Raw genomic sequence first — 7,868 nt, 5'->3', positions numbered from 1 at the left:
AATTTTTTAATAGGTTTTTGAAGCAACCCTAGGTAAAAACGTGGGAAATATCCCATGGAGACAAAAATTCATTCAATTGGCTTTTGAGAAGGCAACTTCTAGAAGATTCATTGAATGGAGATACATTTTGAAGGGACACCAAGGCACCCCTTGAATTTTTATTAATGAAGACTTGGATCATCAAGAGAAGAGTTCAACCACCCATCAGATTTTACAACCATCATCCATCCAAGTAACTGTCGCCGACGCTGCCGACCATTTCTTTTTATTTTGAGTGTTAGTTTGTATTGTGAGTGAAGGAAGATAATTCAAAGGAACTTAAAGACATTTAGTGGAGAGAATTTGAGATAAGTGTTTATCTTTGTGACTACACTTGGTTTTAATCAGATTTCTTATTTGTGTGCTTGATTTTCTACTTTTAAACTCATGTGTGGTTGTATTTTCTCCATGGACTCTGAGTAGTTTTCCTTGTCTTTTTCCTTAAAATGATAAGTGATTAAGTGTTTAAAGTATTAGACTTCAATGTTGGAAGAAGTTGTCATGATTTCAAACCTTGCACTTTATTTACTTCTTGATTTGGCAATTTAAGATGTTAGCACCTGTTGTGAGGACATGTATGATCCGAGATGGTATTGTCTTAGTGAACAAATGGTTAGGATCACATTTTGATCTCATGAATGAGAATATGGTTCATGGGGTTGAGTGCAAATAAATAGTGAAATAAACTTGTTGACGGTTGAGGTCTAGTTTTTCCTCTTAGCAGCCTAGGGTCTAGCCATAGAGTTTTGCTGTTGACTATTCATATAAAAATAGAAAGGGAACCTTCACTAATAAAAATTCTAAACCCTTATTTGCTCAAATTAAATTTTCGCATGTTGGTCCAACCTCTACCACTTTGTTGGTGGGGTCATTATAAAGGAGCTCAAGGGGAGTCCCCAATAGGATGGTTAGACCTTAGGACTAACTTTGGGTGATCTAGTTTAACCCTGGGTGATCTGGTTTTTGGTGGGGCTAACTTGCACACACTACACTTTTTCACTTTCCCCGAACCTTAGGACCCCTTAGGTTGGCCTCCTGACTCCTTTTAGAAAGCTCATATGGATGAGTTTATACCCCTAGTCTTTGGCTAAGTGTGTTAGAAGCAGCATATTGAGCATCCAAAATGAATCATCACATGGCTCATCTTGGTTTGGCATATCTCTGTTTGGCATGGTTTCATGGCTCATTGGCCCATTTTGGCCCAAAACCACCAAATTACCAAATTACCCCTACAACCTTAATTTTTGCCAAAAATCCAAAATTTACCCAAATTTGTCCAAAAATCATTTCAAACAAGTCACCACTACCTAAATTGACCAAAATTCACCATGACAAAAATTCACCAAAATTACCAAATTTCAAAAATATCCACAAAAATTGCCAAAGTTATCAAAATGCCCCTCATGACCTAAAAATTCCAAAAATTCCCAAAAATTCTAAAATAATCCCAAATATTCCCAATTTTAATTTTTGATCATCAATTTGACAATTTTTTACCAATTTAATCCAATTTGACCAAAAGCACTAATTTGCTCTAAAAGGCCCAAATATCCCCCAATTAGCCCCAATCTTAGCCCAATTGACCCCAATCTTACCCAATTTCAATTCTAAACCAAAATTTAGCATCTCTAATTCCACTCTAAACAAAATTCAAGCCCAATTTGATCCAATTGCAAGCCTAATTTCATTCAAATCAAAAAGGCCCAATTTTGACTATATGCCTAAATCCACCATATTAGCCCACCAATTCAACTTAAAATCTCTTGAAATTTTGCCAAATCTCTCATGGAATATTACTACACCAAAATTAACATTCAATTAGCTCAAATTCAATTTCCTTTTTAAAAGCCCAAAGCCCACTATAGTTAATTCCAAAAGCCCAAGTCCAAAGCCCACATGACAATTATTCCCTTCATCATCCACTTGATTAAAATCATTCCTAAAGTCCTAAATCCAAAATAAAATCATTCTAAATTAAAGAATCATTCCAAATACCACCAAAATATTTTATAATTTCAAAAATCCCTCCTCATGAAAGTTGAACAAGCCAAGGACAAGCCATGGAGCCACTCTCAAGCTAGAGATAAGCCATGAGAGCCATGCCACATCATCAAGCTATTATTGGTAAGAGGCTAAACCACTTTGAAATATCCTTAAGATTCTTTTAACCCCTCCCATGAAACACTATAACCTATTTTTAGCCAAATCTACTTGGATAGGGACTTCACCATGTTGATTAAGCTGAGCCTCTTGATTTCCCTCAGCACCCAAATCAACCTTGAGGGGTGAACCCAACCCCAAACCATGATTTGACCCAAATTGACTCAAAATAGCCATTTTCCCATAATATTTCAACTCATACCTTTACACAAGGATAACCCCAATTGATTTCACCAAGACCAAGCACTGACCTCCTTGAGCTAGATGCTGACCCCTCCCTGGCTGGCTAGCCACCTTGGTGGCCAGAAAACCCAAAATCAAGAGCACCACCTAGGACAAAGCTAAAAATTAAACCCATCCAATCTGGTTCATCCTAATTGGATTCTTTCACATTGTTGGCATCCACATAAGCAACTAAAAACACCCGCCAATTGCCCCATGTCCCTTGTGGCCTCTCCTTCCCCCTCTATTTAAACTCACCCTCCATGGCCAAAGAGGGAGAGCTTGAAATTCCTTAGGGAGAATCTGCCTAATTGCTTCCAGAGCCTCCTTGAGACCTCTTGAACTTAACCCAACCCTCAACCACTTAAATCCACTGCTCGAGCTCAATTTTGAAGCTCAATCTTTAGGCCGAAACATGACACCTCTCAAACCTATACCAAATTAAAATTAATTGCACCCACACCATCCCCACAGTAAGAGAAGAAGATCCCCCACAAAAGTCCCATCACCAGAACACCCTACGGTGGACTTTGAGCAAACCCATAATTTGTCCTTGGTCGAATTCATATCTAGGCAATTCACCAAGGCTTGAGGCTCAATCCTTAGGCTCTTGGGACCCCCACGAAGCTTTTACAAGCATCCAATCGAGGCTTCCCCTCTTGGACAAAGGAATTGAAAGTTAACCCTAAATTGACCTTCATTTGATTCTCCATGTGTATAGAATTGATTTAAGAGTCAATTGATCATACGGATATGCTCTCCTCGTCAAGATAAGTCTATAGGAACAAACCGCACTTGATTTGGTTGAGAATCGAGCGGAGCGAGATATTAGGGTTTGAAAGTGGATGGTTTGCGGGTTGGCTTCATTGGGGATGATGACCATGCACCATCTGATCTTCCGTATATCGCTTGGACAGTTCTCATCGCGCCAAATGGAGTCCGGTTCAAAAAGGGGAGCTGACACGGATGGCGGTGCACAATCCCACAGCGACACGCGTCTCTTCGATGCATACGAGGCTGACGCAGATAAGTACAAAATTAGTATATTTTCTTAATTATTTAAATGCCCAAAACATAAAAAATCCATAACTTTGTGTAGAAAAATCATAAAAATAAAATAAAAATACCTTGTTGCTCACTGAAGAGAGGAGAACAATGTGGAAACATTTTCAAGTTTATTTGACGTATGTTTTATTTTTAATTAATTAAATAGTTTTTTTCTTATTTTGATTCACCAATTTCATAGACATTTCACCATGACCTGCTCTTTGGGGCTTTGATTCTATCTGTTATGAGGATGCTTTCTATGATTTTTTCAAGGTTAGGGGATATCTCTAGGCATAGATTTTAAATTTTCAAGATAATGGTCCCTATTTTGGTATAAATATTATGCTAATTAAAATACTCATCAGAAAAACTCAAAACTTATTTTGGTAGGTTCACCGTGGTTAGAGGACCCTAAAAAATATAAACTTGGTTTAAATCTTTCAAAATAATCTTAATTATCACTAACTCTAAAAAATTAAATAAAATTAATTTGGAGTATATATAAATATAAATGGCATAAAATCATTCTCTACTGTAATTTAATGTCAGGGAGCTTCCTATAAAAATTTCAAGTCAATTGGAGTTAATTTAGTCCCCCAAACGGATTAATTAAGTGAAATGATATTTTGATATTAAAATAATTATTATAATTAAAGAACAACTCAAAAAAAATTTTCAAAAATTAGTTTTTGGAGCTCCTTGTGACCAGAGAAACTTAAGAAAAACAAAATTTGAATTAAAATAAATTCTTCATTTTTGAGCTATTTTTGGGCCTTTAAATAATTAAATCATAAAAATCACAGATTTTTAAAAACAAACTAAAAATTTTGAGAACACCTTAAAATATCACATTTGGCTTCCTCATCACTTGGGACCAATTAAAATAATTTTCCAAATTTTCTAATTCAAAATATTAATTTTAAAAGCTTTAAAATGAATTTTCTTTAATTTCTCATTAAAAAAATTCCAATAGATATAATATAAATAAAAAAAATCTAAAATTTATTTATTTGAGTTCCGTGGACTCAGGCGGATTTAATAAAAATATAAAACCTAATTTTACATTTAAATATTATTTTATATTTAGTTAATACTCAAAATAAACAAATAATTTTAATAATTAAATTAAATCTCAAAAAAAAAATTAAAATTAGGTCAAGTGGTCCTCTAACCTAGGTGAACCTCGAAAAGTTTTATTAACGATAGAGGTTTTATTTTGGTTGAGTTATTAAATTTTCATTGAAAATTCCTATTCTTACATTACAAATAATTATAAAAATTAAATAAATTCAAAAAATTCACATTCTGACCTCTGGTGTTTTAATTAGCTCATGAGTGAGGTAACATAAAATTTTCAAGTCATTTGAGTCTAATTTAATGAATTATGGGGTGTTAAGGTCTTAGGGGAAAAAGAGGAATTTTGTAATTGAAAATTTAATTAATATTTAGACCTAATCTAGAGGGTAAATGGGTTATAAATGATTTCAAAATAACATGTTTTGATGATTGGAACATAGAGAGGGATAAGTGGTAGAAACCAACTTAACTTTGAATTTCATAAAGGATAAATTTATAATTTTTCAAATAAATGAAATTTTGAAGAACATTTAAATAAGGAGATATTAAGGCGAGGGGTTTCATTTTGAATATCATAATTCTCTGATTTTTGAAACTTAATTGATGGTTTTAATATAATTTATGATTCATGATTGAGAGCAAAAATATTTAAAACCTTTCTCTTAAAATTACAAATCTACCCATTAAATTTTACGGTCTTAGTAGTGAACTATGCATAATCAAAATTTTGTCTAATGAGGTTTAAGAAAATAATTTATAATTAATTTAAAATATTTTAAAACACTACAAGCCCATGCTTTACATAATCAAATTAATTAGTCTCTTAATTAAGTCAAGTTGCCCCTAAGGGCCTTTGCCTACATAATTTACAAATGAGATATTAAGTGATACTTACCGCACCTAAGAGATAATTAAAGCATCATGATTCACTGAGCATAAGGGTATTAATTGGATGAACATTATAGCAAATATGATAAACCAAAAATGAGCTCAAGATAATTCCAAGGACTATGAAATGTCCAAGGTATTACCCAAGGCTTCTTCATGATTCTTTGGAAATCTTGAAGGTCATGTGAGCTTATTATAATTTGCTTAATGAAATCATCCTTAAAATTTAAATACAATAAAATATGATATAGGTTCTGGTAGGTACAACTCAAACTTGTGTCTTCTGCTTTCCTTACAAGCATGCTTTAATTCCTGCAAAACTATATATATACATACATACGTACACACACACACAAACACACACACACACACACACACATATATATATCATGTATGTGCGTTGCAAGTACTGACTTTTCAGGTGGAGGAACGAGAAGACATGCCAGGTATCTTTTTTCAGTTTACAATGCTTTCTTTTCACATACTTTTTATACTGTACTTTTATGCTTATAAACTTGCATGTTAAATAATGGTGTCACTCTGAATGAAAACCAAAACTGCTAGGATAGCTACAAAATTGAAAACCAAAATTAAAATTAACGAAGATAAAAATTCAACACAACAACATTCAAAATTTAATCACAAACATCACAAAATAATAATTGCAACGAAATTAAGACGTCTTTATTGGATGATCAGGAATTCCTCGAAGGAGGTAACCTACAGGTTCTAACGCGATTTCCCACTGTCTAAATGAAAGTATGAAGCTCATTAAGTTGAGTTTAGTAATTTCATTTGAACTAAGTGAATCAAATAAAAAATAATGGTGCCAGAATGAGAGAACCGTAGGATCTTAATTCGTGTCGCTCTAATCAACTTTAATATGCCCCATAATTTTTAAAAAACCATAAACATAGGGACATTTACTTTGACATCATAACCTGACACACTAGAAAACTTAGAAAACTTAAACTCGTCAATAAACTCGTCAAGACAAGGAGCTTGGAGCTAGCATTGTGGGTAGCACGACCATCTCCAACAGCAAAACATGTCTTCACCAGTTAAATCATTTCTTCATTAGAGTTAAATAACAAACCCATAGGACTTTGAGGTTATTTTCTTATGCAAAATAAATCCTCAACTCATCTTTAGGCCTTTGTACAATCATGTTGTGCAATATAAGCCCTAACTCATCTTAGCCCTAACTCATTATAAGCCCTAACTCATCTTAGGATTCCGAGGTTGTCTTTCGTCATGACCTAAACCCTCACATCTTCCAAGAAATTTGTGTGATTGTTTCACACGAATGTAAGCCCTAATTAATGAAATTGGCAGGATGAAACATTTAAATTATCTCTCTCCGAAATTGAAGCCAAAGCATAGGGTAGCTTGGCAAGTCATCAAGGTTCTCATTCGGATCTATGACATCCCCTAGTTCTTCCTCTTTCGGATTCTACAATAAATATTCTAAACTTGAGCTATTGCCCTTTCACATTGTTTTGTCTGATTTTGTTGAAAAGTCCCAATCCTTTGACCTCTTTAAAGATAATATCCCATAATTTTTATCGAGAGTTTTTTTAGGTGACTTCGGTTATCTAGGATGTAATGAACTATAGGGGGTTGCCCTTATAGGAAGCTTTTTTGAACCCAGCTTAATATAAACCCTATTTAATTCTTTGAATTAAATAAGAGAAATTTTTAGCTTATAATAAAATTGTTTCACAGACTAACAGATGTCATATATTTCCTATTTTATTTGATCGAGCCTAAACTTCAAGTCTTGTGTAAATCCTTCGGGATAGATACAAAATTTGAGGTATTGTGCTCTTTCATTTAAACTATAAAAAAAAATTAAATGTCCTTCCGAAGCGGATGATGGGATTTCAATTCTAGTGACCGACAACTTCTAATGAGCAACTCCTTAACGAAAATAGTGTCGACAGCTTCTGGCGACACCACTGGGGAATTTCTTCTCTCTCCATTTAAATCAGAGAATATTATCTTCATACATCAGTAATGTATTCATGTCCCTTATTGACTAGATTACTCTTCTTCCATTGACATGCTTCACCCATTTCTTTCTTGGGGATGCACAGTTAACTATTTTGGACTTCAGGATCGTCTGTTCAGTCATCTTCAAACAAAGAGGTTCAAGAGTTCACTAAAGACTTTTCGATCTTCGTGTGGGGTTGGACCCCCAATAGTTGTGTTGGTGGATTAGTTCCACCTGGGCATTATGCGTTGTAAAGTCGACTCCACACCGGGTCCCCAGAGCTTTCTTTTTGAAGATGCTTTGTTGACCTCACTTTTGGTTGAGGTCTAGAAACTTCTTTAGTAGCCTAGGTCTAGCCATAGGACTTTCCTATTGACTAGTCTTAGAAAACTAGAAAAGGTACCCTCACCATTAGAAATTCAAAACTCTTCTCTTTACTCAA

Source organism: Phalaenopsis equestris, unplaced genomic scaffold, assembly GCF_001263595.1.
Source record: "Phalaenopsis equestris unplaced genomic scaffold, ASM126359v1 Scaffold219786, whole genome shotgun sequence".
Classification (NCBI taxonomy): domain Eukaryota; kingdom Viridiplantae; phylum Streptophyta; class Magnoliopsida; order Asparagales; family Orchidaceae; genus Phalaenopsis; species Phalaenopsis equestris.
The sequence above is the reverse complement of the archived record's forward strand: the minus strand, read 5'-3'. Positions refer to the sequence as shown.